The sequence below is a fragment of the Diadema setosum genome, chromosome 14, assembly GCF_964275005.1.
Source record: "Diadema setosum chromosome 14, eeDiaSeto1, whole genome shotgun sequence".
Classification (NCBI taxonomy): domain Eukaryota; kingdom Metazoa; phylum Echinodermata; class Echinoidea; order Diadematoida; family Diadematidae; genus Diadema; species Diadema setosum.
Window position 1 is genome coordinate 13,685,112 of NC_092698.1, and position 23,585 is coordinate 13,708,696.

A 23,585-nucleotide genomic window follows, 5' to 3' on the forward strand; every position below is an offset into this window, starting at 1 on the left:
TGGCGACATTGATCTTCTGATAGTGTACAATGTAACTCAAGTATGAATTCATCCATGCCAGCAGAGGGACCATCAAATTATCAGTTATTCTTGACTCCATGTTTGTTCCTTGTGTGCTGGGGCTACATGCCAAACTTGATATGCAGTACTGCCTTAATCCCAGAGGCAAAATTGGTGCTGATAAGCTCTCACATGAGCACACCAAGGAAAATATATTTTTTTTCTTCGTTCGTTCTTCTTCCATGAAAATGAGTTTAAATTTTATTAAAATAATGCATCAAAATAGGGTAAAAACATGGAAATAGACAACACAACCAAAACATAGACAACACAACCTAAACAGAGACAGCTGATATCCAGTTTATTGTAATAGTAACTCTTCAAAATTGTATCATCTGACAGGAACTGCAGTTGACATTTATATGCATGACTTTTTTTTCTTTGTGTTTAAACTTTTTCATCCAAGGTAAGATGCAGATGGAAATTGGGTACATGCTTTTGGTATTTCCACTAAATAATCACAGAGACCTGTTCTTTCTTTGGACACTTATAAAGTAGATGTGAAAACATGTTGTGCTCAGATGCCACAAGTTTGTACAAGTTTCTTTGCTTCGTTTTTTTTTTTTTTTTTTTTTTTTTTTTTTTAATGTAGAGCGTATGTGCAAATGTAAGAATTCAACATATTCATTGCATTCCATCTCTAGAGTGATGGAAATGCATCATTTTCTGCTGAAGAAGGTGTATCTTCAGTTTTCAAGGTGATTGCTACAATGCTTGGGCTATGCCACTGCATGCTGTGTTCACACACCATTAGTCTCTGTCAGATGCTCAAGCCAGCTATATAGCTCTGAATAATCACCCTCCCGATGCCGCTAGTATAGTCACATCTGTACAAATGATATGTCACAGGGAAGATGAACTACATGTTTGCTTTACACATGTACGTACAGCGTGCGTAAAGGTGTAGGGATTGCGGTACAGCACAAACTTGTGTGTTTGATGGCTGCGTGGCTCTGAGTGTGTTGTGCGTGTGCACAGTGATTGTGAATTGGCCTCTAGAGTGAGTGATGCATTCCCAGACAGTTTTTACCCTGCATCAACCCCCTCAGGACAGCTCTCCATGTTGCCTAGGGTGCATTGTCCTGGGTGTTAATTGTCTGTGAAGGGATCAATGTTTGAATGTGCAAGGTCACATCTAGCCTGGAGGGAGAGGGGGGGGGGGGGGGGGGATCTAACATCCTGACTGGGTGTAGGTTGAATTTTTATTACATAGGAGAAGGAGGAGGATTGTGCAATGGGCGCTCTTTTGGCTATAATTACCTTTATATGGATTCAGTGGAAGAAAGACCATACTTGGCAGAAACAGACTAATTTCTACTGTAAATGGTTGACCATCATTCTCATGTGCTATGGTGTATCATACACTTGTATGAAAGCAAGAGTGTTCAAAAAATAATCTCGAAGGAAATGTGAAACATAATCTTTTTTTGTGTGACTAAAGGACAAGTTCACCTTCATGCTTAATATTAGTAGAACACATCAGTGAAAGTTTGAGGAAAATTGCACAATCGATTCAAAAGTTATGAATTTTTAAAATTTTTGTTTTGGAACTGCTGGATAAGGAGACTACTACATCTTGTGATGTCATATGAGTATAACAGTACAGTATTCATCGCATAATCGGGACAGGTTGGGAGTAGCAAACATGGCCCCTTTAAGCGGGGTGCCCGATTTCGCGATGAGCACTCACCATACACTAACGGCATACGACATGTACATTATGTACAGTGCACACACACACACACACACACACACACACACATGCATACTGACGTACTGTACATGTACATGAATACACAACCACGCTACCCCTCGGCGCGACCCTCTAGCTGTCCCTGCATTCTCGCAATGATGCAGTCATCGCAACCGGGTTCTTCTTCTGTCACCTCTCTTCGAACACAAAATATGTGGATTAAAAGCTAGCACTTTCTTAAACATTCGTAGAATTCTTGGACACGTAGGGCGTTCTGTATAAATACATATCCACAACCATGGGAAATGATTACCCAGAACTGATGTGGGAACGTCAATGAAAAGTCCTACAATCATTCAATCATCACGGCTTGATTGTTTACTTGCCGCGATCACTGCACTGTACATGTGTTGTTGTATAGCGATCTAGCTCGCCATATATACACATGTACAGAAAAGCGAAGGCGGGCAGCGAGCTGAAATGTATGTGTACTGGGTGGACGGAGGTCAAAACACACCAGTCCGAAGCTTGCTTTGTAAGTTTGATGTAAACGACAACTGACAGGGAATCTTTGAAATATTGTTGTGGTATTTTGGTAGATTTTTTGTGTAAAATATCAACAAAATCAAAGGTCGCTTGAAGAAAAATTGTCCCGTTTATCAGAGGTCCCCGCCCGATTATCCAGTGAAAATAACGTGCATTGGAAATGTTTCTGGGAAGCGTATGTCATTTAAGCGAGGTTCCCGATTATCAGATGCCCGATTATGCGGTGAATACTGTATAAGAAAATGTAAAGAAAATTCAACATATTTTCACTTTTTTCGCATAATAAAAGAGCACTTGACTTGCCTCTTTCTAAAGGCAGGGGTAATAATATTACCCATATCATATGTCGGTAACGAGTCGAGGGAATGTGTACTTTTTTCAAAAGATGAAATTTTGTGAAAATCTCTTTATATTTTCCTTATATTGTTGTACGCATGTGACATCATCAACTGCAGTAGTCTTCTCATCCAGTGGTTACTGCTCAAAAACTTCGAAAATTCATAACTTTTGAACGGATTGTCCGATTTTCCTCAAACTTTCAATGATGTGTTCTACTAATATTGCTACATTCTCTCAATCCTTATGTTTATGAAGGTGAAATTGTCCTTTAATAAGAAATCTAAGTTCTTCCCGATAGTATTCTAGGGTTTTTGTGGCCTTATTTTTGGCATACAGTAAACGAAATTTCAGTGTATCTGTAACCCCCCTACGCCCCCCCCCCCCCAATCTTGGATCAAAGCACATCATTTCTAGTCTACCTCCCACACTGTAGACCATTTTTGCCACCAAGTGTTGATTCTCACCTTTACTATTACTGGAAGTGTTGAATATTTTGTGGTGAGAGATTTTCTGGTTTTATCTTTTCCAGGTGCAAGTCATTAAAAATTAATAGTGATGTTTGTAGCAATATGTTGTAGTCATGTGATAGTTCATGCTAGAACTGTGTGCTATAGGTGCAGATTACAATCTCAGTATTAACAATCAGTGTATTATGATTAATTCAAGGCCAGGTTTCATAGGCTTCATACAGTGTTGAATTTTATTCATTATTGCATAACAAGCTCATTAAAAAAAAAAAAAAAAAAATACTTGTACCAAAGTCAGGCTTGTGATGTGCTTCAGCCTTCAGGATGTCTAGCAATATAAACAGCAAAAATAAACATGAAATAATTCAAAGATTTCATTCGATGATATGGGAATGTGGAACTACATATGGAACTCCTTGACAATTTGAATTCATGGTTTTGAATTTCAGCAGCTTTGGGGTTAAAAGTCTGTGAAAAAAAACATGTAAAAGCTGCGACTGTATGCATATAAACCAAGCTTTGTTGTCATCAGTTTTTGCTGGTAGTGTCTACCTTAAAAATTTTTTTTTTTGATACGTCGTACAGGAGAATTTCATGGTGTGTAATATGAGAATATCATGAAGAATTTACGAGCCATTCACAAACACTGTGGACAAATACTGTGTACCTTTGATCCCATGTGCGTGTGTAGACCGTAATAGTAAAGTTCCAGAATAGGCTTGAAAATAGACATCTGCTGCAAGACACAATCCATAACTTGTCTAAACATCAGGAGTTTTTGGAATAAAAAGAAATCATGAACAAAATTGACTGGATCCGAAAAGTTCTGATAAATAACTTTTAAATAAAGATGTAGCAAAACTGAATGAATTTTGACATTCATAGTGCAATACATAAAACTATGGCAGTAAATTCTGAAATGGACATTTACTGTTATGGAAGTTGGAAGAAGTTTATCATTCACAAGCAATATATTGTATTGACAATTTCTGCTATCACTATGTAATGGAAACTGTGAATTGTGAGATTCTGTTTCTATCTTATTTTTGTCTGATTGACTATATAACTATCATTGCTCTGGTTGTTTCATTTTCGTCTACAATTGTACTTCAAAACATGAGTGTAGATTTCCCCCTTACCCCTTTCCCAACCAAAGGAAGGGCTGCACATGACATGTTTCAAGTTCAACAATGAAACTGGATACCACACAGTAGTCTAGAATGGGTTCATTTATTAATTCCCTTGGTTCGGATTGTATAATGTCAGTGATGAAAGTTTCTCATTGAACATACATTGTGTCCCTGCCATACAACCCCTAAATGACATGAGCATTGAGTGATCGAGAAATGTTATTTCTAAGAATTCTGATCAAGCCTACCTTTGCCAAATGCAGCATGGGAAAACAACTTAAATAATTTAGATTATGTTGCACAAGTCTTGATCTGTTGATTTCTCAGGCAATAAGTTTGACATGGCATGGCAGAGAATGATCAAGGTGTACACTCTCTTCTCCTCTGTTCCAGTTATGTGAAATTAAAAAATTAAATGTTTCTATGAAAAATGACATACAGTATGATAAGTTAGTATATGACACTATGTCAATATTTGTTTTCTGCGCTGTTTCAACATATTCTTTAGAATTAACCAGAATTGATTGGTGTCCATCATACTGGTTACAACAGTTAGCAATGTGTTACATGTAAGTGGCTGTTGTCCTTCATAATTAAAGGGATGGTACAGTTTTGGTGGAGACGAGAATTGGGCCTTTAACTTTTTGCGAGATACCAAGAAAACACTTATGATATAGTACAGAGCATACCATTTTAAGAGGAATTCAAAGTTTATTTGATGAAAATCGGGTTTGGAATGACTGAAACATCCAAAAACAAAGTAAAACAAAGCAATCGTAATAAAGTGTGGGTCCCACACTTTATTAGAATTGCTCTTTTTTGGATATCTCAGCCATTTCAAAACCAATTTTCATCAAATAAACGTTGAATTCCACATATAATTACATGCTCTTTCATGTTTCATAAGAGGTTTCTCATTATCTCACCAAAAAATGTTAGAAACCTGAAATTAGGTCTCAACCAGAACTATACGATACCTTTAAGCAATTCATATTACATATCGTTAGTATACAATTTATCAGAGTACACAATGAAACATGAATTTAACTGTCATCCATCAGCAGCAGACCCAATCCCTGCCCAGCTGTGATTGTGGTACATGTATGCTGTCTGAGACCCCATTTACAGTGAGTGAAAAGGCCGGGCCCGGCCTTCCTTTCACTGTAAACGCTCTAAAGGCCAAATGCGGTACCAAAACTGGCCGCGCATTTGGCCATGCTCTGGAGGTAGTCTCGGCCCGGGCTCGGCCCGGGCTCGGCCTGGCCTTTTCTCACTGTAAATGCAAACTGGGCCAAATTGCGGCCGACGCGCTCCCAATAATAATCACTTGTTTACAAGCAGAGCGCTACTACAACAAAATATTGAAAGGTTTGAATTAAAAGCCCGGGCCGAGCCCTCCACTGTAAATGGGGTCATAGAGACATATAATCCAAGTCCTTCTATTTCTTTTTATTTTAATTTTAAATCATTTCAGTCCAGTTGTGGCCATCATTGCATGCTCTATGGCATCACAACCACATCCTAACCAGTGATTTTCAGCTGGTTAACATATGATATGGAAAAGTGAGTGGAAAGCATGCATATTAAATACCAACTACTAAATATTCTTGCTACCTGAGTGTGACAGTAAATTAAAAACATTTATTTTATATCTTTCAATTTCAGAATTATTTCATGACTTGGATCTACTGCAAGAGGAGTGGCTGGCTGATGGTAAGTCTTCCATATTGAGACCAAAGTTTTACACTATCATGATGCATCCCTTTTTGCTTAAAGAAACAATTCTCTGTGGCATAGAAACAAGCTTGTATACATACATACCTGCATATTATCGTACTTTGCATTCAGACTTGCATGATATGCTTGTCTGCTCTGTATACTGCACATGCAGTGTGGCTTTGAATGGAAGGATATTGTTGCTCATGGGAAGTATTATTAAGGTTACTGATCAAACTTTAATGAAGGCAGGTAGTTTCATCACTCTCTCATGTTTGTTATAATTTATTAGATTTTCTTTTTAATGAGAAAATTAACCATGCATGTCATAGACACACATTTGATGGCTTGTCATGAAAACTGATGTCGTCCAGAATGAAGTACACGTAGGTAAGAGTAAAGTGTAGTTTGCTAGTAGTTGGAGTGGGGAAAAAATGGTTGAAGCTTCTTGTCCAATACCCCAGTGCATCCCCTGCCCCCCCCCCACCCCCCCCCCCCCATCAATTGCTTCTTGCTCTTTTGCCTGGGGGAACATGCTCTCAAATATCTGCATGTTTAACAAGTATATAGATTAATGAATATTACTGCATTTAAAAGAAGAATTCAAGAAGAAGGAAGACAAAACCAGAAAGAGAAGTGAGGAATCACATTGCAAAGAATAAAATGAATGCAAAATGAAAATAATACAATTTGCTTGCAATTTCAGTAATGAATGTCGCCCAAAATACTTTCCTTTCAACATGCGGAAGTCTAGTTTTCTTTGTGAGTGTGTTTGTGTATGCTGCTATAAGTGTTTGATGATTATATCACTTGGGATCAATGTGATGAATAGTGGTTATCAGAAATTATTGCAAGAAATTCAGCGACTCATCCCTTTCATAGAATGTTCAAATGTCGCAGAGTTTGATACATTTCCTCGAGATGTTTGAAGTCTGCCCAAAACTTGCATTCAGTATGAAATGTGTTTACACCTGCACTTTTATTTCCACCATCCATTGAAAATTAATGAGAATGCAACCCCACCCTGTTCTGTATCAAATGTTTTGCTCTTGTTAGTCCACATGATCTTGTGGAATGCAGACATAAAAATGCAATAAATGTCATCACACCACTTTTTTGTGGGTGTGGAGGAGGGGGAGGGGTGATTACAAATATCCAAGGCCGTGATTGCATCATGCAGATAATAGACTAACCTGCCTGATATGTTGCATTACAAGGACAATCACAAGATATGGTGTGAAACGAAGTGCAGCTGTCTTTTCCTATCAAAACTGTTTTTGTCATGCCAGTCCTATCCATTCTTGCCAATCCAGACAGTGCTTGCTCTCGCCTTCTCCCCACCCCCCCCCCCTTCTCCCTTTCTTTATTTTCTCCTCTGCTGAGTGGAAGAGGAAATATACTATTGTCAGAGCCCAATAAAAGAACCTTTCAACAATTGTAACATAGCCTCATTCAGAAAGAAAATGGCGATATTTGGTCAGGGAACCAGTAGGTAATCAGAGAGTCACGGCAGCAGTCGCATAGAAAAACTACCATAATTTTTTATCATTACAGTTGGATGGAAAAAAAAATTTGGAAGAGAGTATATAAAGAAAAAAAAAGAGAGTACATAGAGCAAGAGTCAGCAAGACAGAGAAAAGAATGAAAGAGGTGGGGGGGGGGGGGGATAGGAGAGTACATGCAGGCAAGAGTGACTGAAAAACAGAATGGCTGAGAATGGAGGGGGGGGGGGGGGTAGGTTTAGCATAAGAATGCAGGAGTCCCAAAGCCCATTTACAAGTACCATGACAGCCAGGTTATTTTTATGCCCTTTCAAAAGTTGTTTACCCCAAACCCTCTGGAGCTGATTTGCATATGAATGATAGTAGGAAGTAACGGCTTAGGGATCCCCTCAACTTTCAGCACCTTTGCAGACTTCTTGGGAAGGGAGGGGTATGGGTTGCATTACTGACAGAACCAGAGAGAGGGAGAGAGCGAGCTTGAAGTATTATAAGCATAAGGGACTGCATGAAGTTTTTTTTTTTTTTATGACATCATTCATGTTGTGATTATCTGTGGGCAATGCCTTGAATAGATTCTGTAAAGAAAAAAGTAAATTTACTGAGACAGGAAAACAAATGAATTGGATTGTAAAGCCTTTCTGAGAACAAACATATTTTTCATGTTGTCTTCTGGGCTTGGTAGAAACAGACATGTCTGAATGTCAGTGGTGAGAGTGAAATAGATCCTTTTTTTTTTAATATTTAAGACTTTTCCGTTAGATTTATAAACATTGTTGTTCTTCAGCAAATGATGATTAATCAGAGCATACGTCATACCTTTTTCCCCCATTCATATCATGCCTTAGGTATTGTAGGATGTTCGTCAGTCTTCCATGGGATCTTGAAATGCAAAACAGAAACAGCCATTTTTTTTTTCATACATTATAAGTCATAGTAAGACACAAGAATACAAGTTTTAAATATTAACATGGAATTCCAATTCTTGCCACACCTTGTAAGTGTGTAATTGTAATTGATGAATCCCATATAAGTCGGGCACACTTCTGCAATCATATAATGGGGGGGGGGGGGGGGGAGGGGTAAATGCCCTGTTCTTTCAGCATGAATCTTCCCCTCCCCCCCCCCCCCTTTCATCTGTACTGGTCTTCATGGTATACATGTATATCTGAAATATGCAGTTTATGGCTCTGAGAGCTAGTAAGATACATGTACAAGTCTCACCAGGATACATAATCTGTTAGGTTCATGAAATACCACAGTTCAATTCTCTCTCTCTCTCTCTGTCTATTTATCTGTCTTTGTTATTTATTTATTTTATTTTTCATCCAGCTCTTTTTGCTCATGATGTTTCAAGGACATCTTGTTATTCAACAGTTTCTTAGTGAGAGTTTCAAAACCTCCGATGAAGACTATTTTTGGGTCTTTCTTTGTGTACGGAATACTAGAAGCATGCTATTCTGATGAGCATGTATGTTTCCAAAAGATGTCCATTAGCAGATGTGTTGTTGACATCAAGTGCTTATGGCTTTGATAATTCTTTGGGTTTTTATCTTTTTTTTGTCCTCTGGTTGAGCTGTTTTCTTTAACTTTTCTATGGCTTTTGCATATGTTTCTGACTCTCAAAATATAATTTGCATTTATGTGGAAATTTCCCTTCATATTATTATTGAAAACAAACCATGTAAAACATCTGCTATCTTTGTCCCGTGGTTGGGTTGTTTTTTCTCTAACTTTTCTATAGCTTTTGTGTATATGTTTCTGACTCCTAAAATGCTTGTATTTATGTGGAAATATCCCATAATATTGAAAACAAAACATTTAAAATATTCGCTGTCCAAGGGTAAGCTTTAGAAAACATTTCAACCTCTATTTTGTATGAATCCACTCTCTGGTTTGAAGAGGAGAGTCTGCAGGTTATGTAAGCAAGCGTGAAGATGAAAAGCAAGCCTGTTGTCTCAGCCAAGATGTTCTTACTAAATAGCAAAACTCCTCACCTATATAGCAATAGCACTCTTGGAACTAGAGACTACAGGTACACTGTAGGGCCTACCTTCTAAAATGAGAAGTTATTAGGTTACTTTTATCCCAATGATGAACTGTTGGGCTGTGTGCCAACAATACAGCTCCAGTAAAGTCAGTAGTAAAATTGTTTATTGTATTGAGGAAAGACAAGCCAAATTCATTTTAAAGGCTGTATAGTAATATCTGCTCATTCTTGATTCTATTTACAGACTAGAAATAAACTGTCCAAATGTCAGTAGGCCTAATTTACTATTCCTTTGGTCGAAGCATTTAACATTTAATTAGGCTCTACAATAATGATAATCATATCTTTATATTTACTTCTAAAAAATATTTTGGATAGTGAGATCTTAGTTCAGATATTCAACCAATGATTATATGCCTTCTTATTTTTCTACATGGGCCAATAATGCATAAAGCAGTGGTACTTGTGCTGCCTCTGCTAAGCGGTGTCTGACAGTGCTGAGTAAGCTGCACATGTACGTAGGGCTACTGCCTGAACGTTTGATATCATTATACTGTTCAATACTGTAATCAGAAAAAATAATAACGATGAAGTAAATTACAGGATTTATATTGTATTCCAAGGATTAGCTTTCATTTATTGTTGTGCTGAGATTACTAATATATCAAATATTCAGGTGAATAGCCGTAAAGTTTACTTTCATCCATTTTTTTTTTTTTTTGGGGGGGGGGGGTAACCCAGGGTCCAGCACATAAAAAGAAAAAGAGGAAAAATAATGATAACAATAATAATGATAATTTCAGTAATAATAATAATGAATTGACAAAATGGCAAATTTTGGATGGTATACCACAGTACCAAATACCCCATCATGTATTGATCAATGCTGTTTGCTTGACCTTTTTTTTTTTTTGGGGGGGGGGGTGGGTGGGAAGAAAAGTCCAGAGGGAAAAATCAGGTCTGTCAAATCATGTTAGCTCAAGGGATAAATCCAGGGCATAAAGACCTGCTGTACTATGACTGGAGATGTCTTTCTGGCCTTGAGTCAGGTTGGAGGACATGATTGTAGACAGGCAGTGGATGTGGTCAGTGCTGTGGTCAGATTGGTTTCCTGTAAGCTGTATGTGGACACATTGCGGATCAAATAGAGTGTCTGACAGCAAAGGACTGAGCTCCATAGAGGTGGACATGTATACATAGCAATACTGTCAGCTGGCTCCTCTGCCTATCCATGTGCTTGATTTGTTTTAATGTCAGTAACTTTCTTTATGTGATTCTAGAACATATCAATATAATGTGAATCAGAAATCCAGTGCTTGTAGTTGTACAATTCAAAATGTCACCAGAGTGTAATGTCAGAGAAGGTACATTATAGATACAGTGTAGGCCTATGTTCTGTATACCTGGACAGTCTTACAATGATACCAAGTTTGCATAAACTTTTTTCCCCCAACGTTAGACATGAGGACATGAATGGCAGTCATAATTTGTATTGATGAGCAAATCTAATTTGATCTATTTGCCGTGATTATAGAAGAATTATAAATCAGTGAAATCTGTCAAATAATCTATACCCAAAACAGGAAATCTTAACATTTGAAGACTAGACACTCATTCGCTGGCAGATGTCTATCGCAAATAAGTGTAAAATAGCAAAATCAGATGGTGGTGAACAGAAATTGCCATGAAAGTAGTAAGAAAGTTAGGCTGAGTTTGGTTGTCTGTAGGCTTACATGCAGGGAGATGAGAAAGTGGGAAATGATGCTTGATAGTAATATGTACATATTAATCACATGTATAGCTTCCTGTGGGGACAGGACAGAATACACTGTCCATTCAGAGAAGATGTTTTATGGAATAACACCTGTAATGTCCTTGTGATATTTTCCCTTAATTGTAGATAAAATCACTCAAAATGTTTTCATGTTTGCCATCATTTTCATATGTCAATATGAGGAAGCATTAGAATCCAGGCTGCCTATATGCAAGCAGTGCTAGCTTGAAATGTGTCAAAAGTGGTAGTCTGTGGCCAAAAGCAGTAGAGTTGGCAAGTATGTAGGGCCTATTTTTTTTCTGTGAATGCAGAATAAACAGGATATTTCATGCTTAAAACAACAACTGAGGATAAATGACATGTCTGTCGACAGTCATGTGACCATTGAACAAAATGTCACATGATATACTGCACTGGCAGTCATATGACAAAAAAAACCCCTTTTTTTTCAGCATAAGTCTGAAGTCACTTCTTGCTAAAGTATTCAGTGGTCTACAAATTTGGTGCATGTTTCCTATGGGAATATGCTCTTTTGTCTTAAAATGATGCTTTTCAGACCCATACAGTGCCTGGCCTTTGCCTGCAACCAAAATGAAGTCCATCCAGTAACAAGAACTGTGTCTCTTCTTACACTATATGTCTCACTAAAGACAAAACATGCTTCTGCTCTGTTTTGCATTGGTTCATACAGATCTGTATGGGCCAGAGTTTTTGCACTTGGAGAACTGGAGGTATAGAACCCTTCATTAAAAAAAAAAAAAAGAAAAAAAGAAAGAAAGAAAAAGGAGCAAATTCCATCATGTCAGTTATATCATGATTCATTATGGCATTAGTTTTATTGGGTTTGATGAAAAATAGCCCAGCTTTAATTATAAGGAAGTTTTGTTCACCAGCAAAATAAAGAAAACAAATCCCCAACTGGTAGATAGGTGCTGCCTAATTACTAGTACATGTACCTTGCAATCAATAGCCCCCCTCCCCCCCCCCCATAAAAGCTCCCAAAGAGAGCATAAATACTAAGTTTCACAACTTTTTATGAATACGTAATGATAATATATAATCATTATTTGTTTTGAAGTGAATTAGGAATATACTGGTTGCATATTTTTGTGATTTTGATGTGTGTCTGAAATGTGGACATTGTTTTGGTACCATAAAAATGTAACTTTTATCCTCTTCTTTCTCTCCAGAATATGGCTACGGCGCTGAATCCGAGCCGGAACAGTCAGTGCCAGACTTTCACTCAGAAAACTGTAAGTATGCAGATGTGATATTTTGCCACTCAACATACAAGAGTACCTTTTACTATTAACTGTTATAACAATTGCTTTTTATTTCCATTGCACAAAATTTTCAAAAGCCTCTTCATGGCAACATTTGTATCTGCTCCTTTGATTAGCAATACATTCCAGAAGATTACACTGTAATTTCAGTGTTTCAGTTTCCCATTTACAGAATTTTGATGCATTTTGTATTTCTGATTTTGTGGTTAAAGATTCAGTGAATTCAAGTTCCATCTAACCTTTCTCCAATAAAGAATATACAATCAAAGGTGTTTTGAGTGTTCATCCAAAGCAGGAAAATATTTGACTGAACCCAGAATTATGAGTTTAGATTTAAGTGGTTGTGGTAAATGTGTGCTGTGGCATTGATTTCTATCAAATATGTGCTTCTTTTTTAATATCAGTCTTTTACTGTGCATACACATGTATCAACACATAATTTGTATGTATGCGAAAGTACTTGAGCAAGCTGTTGCAGTGTATGATTTCCTTGGCTTAGGTGTATGTGTAATGTGACTGCAGTGTAATTGTATGTACAAATGTACATAAAAAAAAAGAGCTTGTGTATAGAGAGTCCTACACAGGTATATAGTGTAGTCACCATGTCAATAATCTTTGTGAATGAATAAAATGAGAGAACAGTCCTTCTAAGTCTCTGCTGACTCGCTTGAATTTACGAGAGAATTCCATCTCTTTGATGATAATTACCAACAAACATCTCTTAACAGAGGAATAAAAAGGTGACAAATATCCATTGATTCATGAAATTCAGCCATTTTTTAGTTGTAACAATATTGGTAACATCTATTAATATTTCCATACCCTTGCCTTGTAGATGTAAGAATTGGCGGGGTTATCGCCTTGTCAACCACAAATTAACCGGGATTCTGTACCCATGATCACTTTCTCACTCTGCCTCTGTGCGTCATTGCATGCTACAGGGCCTGCCCGCAGGTGTAATGCTGTATAACACACGAGGCCAGCCCTGACTAGATTGGGGCAGGTTGATAGTGATGGATCTCACATAACGAGCCACAAACTATGCTTTTGTGTTTGTTGCCATTTTGATGTTTTAGTGTGGGGGTGGGGGAGGGGGTTTAAGATTTTAAAGTGTGGTTTTTTGCTTGCTCTTTTGACGGAAATGAACAAGGTTGGCTAATTTTGTGGTACACGCTTAACTTTTCTTGTGTGTGTGTGTGGTGCAGGCAAGCACATGTAATCCTTTCATATTTTACTGCCTTTTGAAATGTGTGTGGAAAGGAAATAACAACAACAAAAACTAAGCAGCTTACAGATTACCTTAGAATGATATGGAATCTTTCATGTATGTTCTTTTGTAGGGATGTGTCCCGTATGTATGTACACGAAGTAAAACTTTGATTTTCATTGTCCTTGTTAGGACTGCCAATCTTGAATACAAGTCAGTGAATGAAGCAAGGGAGGGGGGGGGGGTCAGTGGTGTGGGAGGGGCTGTTCCCCCTTCTATGGTAGGTTTAAAAACTTTGGGCTTTGGCATATCAAATCTTTGGAATATCAGGGATTTTGGAGACTTTTTTAAAACTTTCTATTTTTTTTTCAGGGGGGGGGGGGGTTCAGAGTGAAAATTCATGTATCAGAGTGACCCAGTATTAAGATTATTTTGTTGTTGTTGTGAATTCTATGAGTCTCGTGCAGATTGCGTGTGAGTGTGGCAGCCCTGCCTTGTTTCTATTCGTGAGAAGGAGCGACCACTGCATGAACGTCAATTGAGTGGAAGACATTTTGTCCTGAGGTTTTGATCTTCCAAAGGTTCTCCCTTTAAAGGGATTGTATAGTTTTGGTTGAGACCTAATTTCAGGTTTCTAACATTTTTTTTTGTGAGATAATGAGAAACCTCTTATGAAATGTGAAAGAACATGTAATTCTATGAGGAATTCAACATTTATTTGATTGAAATTGGTTTTGAAATGGCTGAGATATCCAAAAAAGAGCAATGCTAATAAAGTGTGGGACCCACACTTCATTACGATCACTTTGTTTTACTTTGTTTTTGGATGTTTCAGTTAATCCAAACCTGATTTTCATCAAATAAACTTTGAATTCCTCTTAAAATGGTATGCTCTGTACTATATCATAAGTGTTTTCTTGGTATCTTGCAAAAAGTTAAAGGCCCAATTCTCATCTCCACCAATACTGTACTATCCCTTTAAGTGTTCTCTTCAAACTTTTTGATGAGTTCATGTCTTCTATCAAACATCTTAGACCAGGCTCAAGCCATTACTTATGGCACAAAGCACAATTGTTATAAAAAGAGAGCTTGTTTTGAGACCCGTTCCAGTGATTTGGTGCTTCCTCATGTGTTCACCGCACTTCCCAATGACACTTCAGTCTTCCACTGCCCATGAATGAAGGCGGAAGGTGGATTTTTTTTAAAAAAACTACATGTGTTCTTATAAAAAAAGACAGTGTTCAACAATGTTTCCCATCTGAAAATCTGAGCTGCATGATCATACTCTACATGTTACCACTCATTTACCACTCTATGATATTGTGTAAATATGAAATATGGAAAATGTAAGGGTTGAAAAAACAAATGATAGGCCTAAATGCTTCAGAAGGTTAAACTCTGCAGTTAAACTGGATTTACCTTACTCAATATCATATCCTATATAAACAGTAGACCTACAGTATTAAAGAATAATCCAATACAGAGAATTGTTAATTAGCATTGTAATAATTGTTCATACCATAGATTCTGTAATAGTGACAGTATTGTATGAAATGTAGTTATGCCAGAGCATCATAACACTGTTCAGATAGTGAAGTTCAATCATTCTAAATTGAGCCACTACCAAATCAACATTCTTTTAAGAAAACGTTTTGCTGTGTAAACGCGCATTGCGTGACTCAACTTTTGGTGCAGCAAACTATTGCATTTAGGTTTGAGAATAATAAGTTTCTATTTCTTTCCATCCGTGAATAAAATGTCTATATTCTGCCAGTCCTGTTTGTTAGAAATACTGCAATGTGCACATCGATCATGTTATATTCCTTGCTGTTCATCTCCTGGTATTCCAAGATACCAGGTCTGAAAATGGAAGACTAGCCCTAATGACCTCTAGTTCAGAACATGTTTACCTAATGCCACTTAGAAAAAGGATGTTTTTGTGATAACTGAACTGGAGTTTGGGGGGGGGGGGGAGAACCAAGCTTGTTTCTGAATGGAGACTGGGAAGAAGAGAATGGAAAGAGGAAACAATTTATTTGTCATGGTTGAATTGGCTTTGACTGGGTTCTGACTGAAAGGATTTTTGTGTTGAATACGTTTCTGTGGTACAATTGTAAGCCAGTCTCTAAAACATGTATTGTTGACCAGGGTAGGCACTGGAGTATAGGTACAATGTAGGTGCTAGCTTGATCTATCCTGTTCTATGGATGAAGGCATTGAGGCAGTTAATAAGTGGCAAGAGTCTGGTGGCTGAGTCTAGATAGATCTCTCAGTGAGGATCCTAATCATCTCCTGTTGTATTTGTCAAGATGGGTTTCTAGTGTTTGAACTTCAAGATACCACAGTTAGATCCAGAAGGCATTTTATATTCTATTTGTAGACTTATCTAACTCTTGTTGACAAGGAAGGAAGAATTAAGTTGTTTTGGTGTTATCACCCACTCCACTGCACAGAGATGACAAGACTATCATTCTTATGCTAGATTGTATGTCTCCATCTTCTGTTTGACATTACATTCTCCTGATAATATTGAGATGCAGTACCGGTAGTAGTATTGTGAATGCATGGCCATGTAGACATGTAGGCCCTACCACATAAACAATGTAGCCTGCAAAATATATAGAAGACTGTACTCTGAACTGTAAGTATTTAAGTTAACTACAGTGTAGCTGGTAACTGAATAGTGACTCAAATGTCAGGGGTTTAGATGTCATTACTTGAAAGTATTCAAATTTTGTTTCAAAGTGCTTCTCCACATTAGCATTAAACAAAAGGTACTGACGGATTATCCCAGAAACAAAGTGGAAGAAGTTTAGAGAAGAATGGACGTATAAAAGGTGCTTTGAGAATTTTAAAGTTGATGCACTTTTTACAAACAAGTGGTATCAGTAAGTAATGTTGAAACTGACTGTTTTGTATATAATTTGTACAAAGAGGCCAACATTTGAATTTAAGTCTTCCTTTTTTTTTTTGCTTGCATTGTTTAAAAAGAAAATCGAGAACAAAATTGCAATTTGATGAGCTGTGGTAGAAGATCTCATATTAGTTTATCAAATAGTGAGATACATGTGTACATACATCGTACTTGATGGCCTTGGCCAAGTTGGCATACAATTGTACATCATTGCTCAGTAAAATTTTCGATGCATGTGTAGGCAATGGTAAAACTTTCTCCAGCTATACTGTGATATGTATATAAAGATAGCATTGTTGAATATTTGGGGAGTATGGCATCACAGTGTTCATGAATGAAATGGCTCCCTGCATCCTTCCGAATCTCATCTCCATTTTCCTATCTTTTTTTTTTTTCCCTCTCTTACCAAAGTGGAAGCTCACTTCCTATCAAAAGCATTCTTCCCTTCCTGTCGGCTTCCCTTCTAAGCAGAGCATATCCCATCTGTGTTTTTAAAGTGCAGTTTAACGCTGTGTTCATGTTCGCTTTCTCGAATGAGTGCAAAGTTAAACAGACAGAATTAAAAGTAAGGTGATAATGTCATGGGGAAATTAAAAAAAAAAAGCCACCACAACCACAAAAACCACCATCTGAGTTCAACCTGCTATTTTCAAAGATTAGGTTTTATTTTTTTAGATTTCTTTCTTCTTTCGTTGATTTTTCTTCATATCGTGCACAAACTTTGGTTTGACTCTTCCATGAGTTTGTGTTAGAATATATTCTTAAAGTCAAGTTTTGTTGTTGTTTTTAAAGAAACAGTAGTGACTATAACCACCCCCATCCTTGCCAGGTTAATAATGGTTGCAACAGTTGAGATTTTTATTCTGAGTAGTGACGGACTTGTAAGGTTTAAAGGTATTAGCCCACATTTGTAAACCTGCAGCAATTGGTCTCATAGTTAGCATGGAGTTTGGGTATGATTGCAGTAACACCTGTGCAAAATTTCTTTCCAATTAGTCCATTACTTTCATAAAAATAAATGAAAATGCACCGTAATCCGTATGCATGCGTACAACGCTCGCTAGCTCCGGTCCACGTACGTGTTACATGTACAATGTACGTAGCTATAGCCCGCGCTCGTAATTCGATTTTGGGTCGGGTTGACCCGGTTTGAATTTTGATTTTAAAACGATGATTATCTCTCTTTTATCGAATGGTATAGACAAAGAGCGACAGGTGAGGTATGTTACTGTTATAACTTGTACTTGAAGTCATATTGGACCTGTTTTATGCAGTTTTGATTTTCGTGGGTTTGCAAATGTGGGCTAGTACCTTTAATGTTATCATCACCTGAGCAACCTTGCATTGAAGTTGCTGCTTATACCACGTTTGCATGAAAATATGTGAAATTTTCATCTTCCATACTTTCAATGTCAGTCCTGATTTTTATGAAATTGATACTGTTCCTTTTCATTTGATTTTGCTCTCTCCTCTCTCTCTCTCTCTCTCTCTCTCTCTCTCTCTCTCTCTGTCAAAGTCAATTTGAACATGATGTGCAATTGCACTTTCAACCCAAGTGACTGATAGGTTTGTGTCAGACATGCACAGGGCAGTTAAAGAAAAAAACAAACCCCCAAAATGACCATCTTGAGTGCAAATTGTCATTTTTTAAGATAAGTTTTAGTTCTATCCTCTTTGGGTATTATGGTTAAGGTAATATGTTTTTGCCTTGGCTTAATTTTGTTAATATTATGACTCACAACATTTGATTTGAATAAACCAAATGTGAATTTTTGTAAGGAAACAGACAAAACAAAATGATTAATTGGGTTGCACCCAGTAATATCTTTAGCACAGGAATGTAAGCATTAATGCTGCTGTTGAGTATTCAGAACAAATGTTTGGATACACATTTGTTTTTCAGATGGTCATATCTGTGTGAATCTTACAGTTAAATACACAGATTATCATACATTATCCAGCTGGATATCTAGGCGCGGTCAGACTGGCAAAAGATCGACAAATTTAAGATCTCCAAGTCTTCACAATCTTTTGTCGTCTGGTCACACTGTCAAAAAGTTGAGAAGTTTGGTGAAATTGGCATGGGGGAAATATCTCTAGTTGAGTGGGAAGTTTAGCGAGAAGTTTCATGGGAAGTTTTGCGGGAAGTTTGCAGTCACACTGGCAAAATTTTTTGACCTTTTGCCGGTGTGACCGCGGCTTCTGATTCTGTGATCACCTGGACCATCAGAAATTGAGGAGAATCAGCAGACATATCCAAGGGCTGTGTAAGATGAGAGTCTGCCAAGTGGACCAGATACTACGGCTGCATACTCTCTCATCATTGCTATTTTTCTTTATGCTCATGAATTTAAAATCTTATAGGCCTTTCCTTCTGTGCCGCTGCAAGCTGGGTTAACTGCATGGATATTAAAAATATGATATTCATTCTATAGATTACAACATTTTTATATCAAACAGGGCAATAAATATTGATTTAAGAATACCAGTATAGTTTGGTGTGAAGCTGACCTGTGTTATCACAATAATTTTCTTTCCAGTTATTTGAGATACCTGTACCACTGTATATCGGCATGTATTCCTTGATACAACTCTCTGTGTGTCTTCATCACTCCTATTCAAGGCTCATGATTGTCATGCAGTTTCAGTGCGAGTTTATCTAAATGCTGAGGTTGACTTCAACCTTTTAAGTGCCCAGCCACTAAGCTTTACTTGACAAGGTTTTTTTTTTTTTTTTTTTTTTTTTCATAAGCATTCAGCAGTCTATCTAAACTTGACCTTTGTTATTGAGGATTAGCAAACCCTCTACATGTAGGTGTAACGCAATGTGCCAGTTCAACTGAAAGACCATGGTGACACAATAGGGATTAGTGTTAACTCTTTATTTGCCATGGTGGAAACCTCCTGTGTGCCACATTATTCTGAGAAACGAAGGTAGTCATGCTTTGAGAAAGAATTCTGTTTTTCCAATCTATATAACTTCTACAAATTTCTGTTCAGCTGAACATAATAGTAAGCAAAGTTGAAGAGGAATGCCAAGCTTTGCTTTGATATAAATTGTATGACAAATCTATTTCTATTCATTTTTTTAGTAACCAGTTGCTACATTACTGTAAAGGCATGGCTTTTTGCTCATGAAACCGTGAGAGAAACTTAAAATTTACACGCAAATTTTGTTGGGAACACCGCTTGATAGTCAATCACCACATAGAATGCAAGCTGTATGTAAAAGGAACAAAAGCGCGAGAAAAGCTTTCATTGTACCGCGGGATTAGGCGATATATCGATCGATTTAAGCAGATTAGTGCATTTGAGTGGAATATGTGAAGTTGGCACGCTGTCGACTGAGTGGGACGTGCGAACATGGCACATAAAGAGTTAATGAGGTAACCTCTTTAATACATGAGGTAATCAATTGTAGACTTGCTCTTTAAGGAACTAGAGGAAAGTTTGCACGAGGTTGAACATTTCACGAAGAATGTAGTATTAAGTTTGTGTGTCCTACTAATTTTTGAGTCCTGTGTGAAAAAGAATTAGATTGGTCAGCATGTTTATGGCCAAGAAGGCTTTTCTTCATGTCAGACGACATTTTTATATATTCTCTGTGAAAGTAGCATGAGAAATGTTCAGTCAAAATTTTGATACAGTCTGTGAATGAAAGTGAACATGATGTGACTGGGCATTTAAAAACTACCCCTCCTCATCCCCCCCCCCCCAATGATTCTGTCTGGAGCTGGAGGGAAAGGGAGGGCAGCTAAGTAACTGTGTGCCACAGTAATGTGGACATGAAGGTCATTGGGAGCCAGGCGGATAAACACTCATGGTAGGAGTGACATGATTTCATCTGACATACTTAGTCTGCCATTCAGACCTTTCGCTTAGGGTGCATTTGTCTAAAAATTTGTTCGGCACACTCACGGTCCTTGACGGGTTTGAGGCATTTTCAGGCGATGGAAAGCAACCATTTTTTCTGATGCATTTAAAAACGTCAATTTGAAATAATATGCATAGACTGATTTGAAATGCGTTTTTGAGGCCATGATGACCTTTCTGCGAGTTGACCTCTACTTTCCAGGTTGAATGGCGCAAAGCAGCTCTGCCATGATGACACTCGATTCGCAATTATATGTGCTTTAAGATAAATGCAGCACCCCGATAACTGTGTTTCAAACCGCTGTCGTATGATTCGCCATTCAAAAAGTATTTTGAAACATGATTCTCTCTCTTTAATGTAGCTTTTAGAGGGATCCCTACCCCCTCCCCCCACTGAAGCTGTGAGGCATGACAGGCAGGTGTCACTGACAAATTGTTGTGCTCCATTTATGGTAGTGTTTGGACAAATTGTTGCTAGCTGCCAGTGGCTAATGTGTGCAAGAAAGATACCCATATACTGTCATTTTGGGCTGTGAGAACCACGGTCATTTGGATTCTTTCATGCACACCATAAAAGTTCACAAAGGATCTGAAGTGTTAAGTTCAGACTTGATGTACGTGGGGGTGGGGTGGGGATGGGGAGAGAGGGGGAAACAGAGAGGGAGAGAAGGGAGAAGGGGGAGGGAGAGGAGAGAGAGCAGGGAGGGGGGAGACAGTAGGGTGGGATGGGGGAGGTGAGGCAAGATTGTGTGCAACAGGGCTTCATGCCAGGATAATGGAAAACTTCCACATGCCTGAGGTGAAATCGGTTGTGGTGGCTGATGGTAAACAGCTGCACAGGTGCCTAGTCTTTATTTGTAGACTTCCTCCATCTTTGGTCATATGGGGTAAACACATCATCGTGGTCACAGAAGTAGATTTGTATGTAACTTAATGGAAGAAAAATAATGGCAATGATAGATAAGGCAGAGTAGTGTTAGAAGCCCCAGAAGCTTACAGCAAGCATGTCATAATTAAAATCATTTGAATTTTGTGATGAAGGAAAATTAGCCCCACAGGGATAATAAGTTTAGTTGGGGGGTGGAAGCACTTCAGTGAAATCCATCCATACTTTTCTGTAGAATGGTTTGACAATTGAGCCTTATACATGTAGTCCTTACCTTGTAAACCAAAAGGGGGTTCTGAAGCCTCCTGTAGCAGCCTCAAGTAGCCTTTCAGCTATAAGTACTGTAAAAGCTGAATATCTTGAGAGGGTTTTATTTTCACAAATTTTGCGAGTCGGATGCTAATTGCGAAATTAAAAACATGCAGAAATATTGACTGATCCCAACATGATTGTGATGTACACGCATACACTTCTCTGTTTAGTGCTGCACTCCACAATCATGAATTTAACCAGTGGCAAAATTGTGGGAAGTTCCCAATTCACGAAAAGTCAAACTCGCTAAATACATGACGTATATGTACAGTATTAAACAACCAGAATTCAGAAAAGGAGATCTGATCAGGTCAGGTTCTGAAACCACCTACAGTGGAGGTTTCAGAGCCTCCTATAGCAGCCTCAAAGAGCTTTGACTGCAGTATAAATGCTACAAGGGTTCGAGAAGCAGCATTTCTGCTGACCCGGAAGTTATCACTGAAGGTCCTCACCAGCTAACATAAAAAACCCCAAACAAACAGGTGTTGTGACTTGCCACTGATAAACACTGCAGGACTTGTACACTTCGAACTCAATCATGTTTGTGGTTATATAAGAAAGTCAAAAGCCCACGCCATGTATCCGTTGGGAACTCAGTTACCATTGAAAGGAGCCAGTTGGGCCTGCCTGGGTGAAACCAGCCTGAGCAGTATAAACAGACAAGAGACTACTTTTTTGAGTGGGCTTTTGAACCTCTTCTTCTAGGAGGCTCTTAAACTTGCCTGCAGTATAAATGGGGTATCATGATTGCCATGGATGCCGTGTCAGATTTGTAAACTGTCAAAAAATTTTCCACGGCAGTCCCGGTTGCCAATGAGAAACATTGTATGCCATAACAAAACAGAGAGAATGCAACAAAACACAACAGCACGTAATAGACCGTAACGAAACTTGGAGGCAGTCCGTAGCAGGACGCCACAGAAAATACTGATAGAATCCCCGTAACAAATTGTGTACAACTCTATAACTGATCTTTATGTAAATACACACACACGCGAAGAATCTCAATTACAGTTGACCGATAACGATGTGCTTACGCTTCGATGCCCATATTCGCTGTCACATGGCTGATGGGTGGTGCTATTCATGGTTTTTGCGTGCCCCTGATGGGCAGTGATTTCAATTCACCTGGTTTGGTTATTGTGCACTGTCTAAGACCTAGCGGCTTGAGGAATTCAAATTTTGAAGTTTTCTCCAAGCGCTGTTCAGATTCTGTATTCATGTCTACATCCTCTGAGTTGACTTTCTTTTGGACAGAATTTCATTCTGCTAATATACGCCATACATCTTACATTGCAAATTGCAAAGGTTACAGTTGTATTTGTGACTTTTTTAAATCCCCGGTCACACAGCGCTTTGCGGCTTAATCTCTGCCAAAACCCATAAAAAGTGGTCTCCCGTGAAGCAGATGATGTTGTTCGCATTGATGTCGAGTTTAAGACGAGCTACGGTTGATTTATAGACGTGGCAGGACGCGGGGAAAAATCGGAATGGCGTCGAACCGGCAAAAATTTTGAACTGCTCAAAATTTTAGCCCGCGGACAACCACGGGCGGCACATGTGGTAAAGACGTGCAACATGCGTGAAACACATGTGATATCCGTGTTCCGGCGGTGATTAAACTTGGGGAGACGTGATAAGATGCGAAAGTTTAGCAGTCTGTCACGGGCAGAGCACGGTCATCGGATGCGTGTTACGTGTTGGTATCACGGGAAATAGCGTGTGTTTAGTGGCTTATCGCTGGCAAATGGATTTTTCAGCGTACATACACGTGGCTGGACGTGGTTAGCCATGCTTACACGTAGGCAGTGCTTCAGCAGTGGAACAGCCGCCGATGGCCATACCCTGTACAAAGCACGGCCAAACCAAAATTGACCAAAAATTACCACTTGCGAC

General features: G+C 38.4%; 1 pseudogene; it reads left to right on the forward strand.

Annotated features, from left to right (window-relative positions):
- LOC140238129 (ETS translocation variant 1-like) overlaps positions 1 to 23,585 on the forward strand; it is a 76,932-nt pseudogene that overhangs the window by 12,076 nt on the left and 41,271 nt on the right.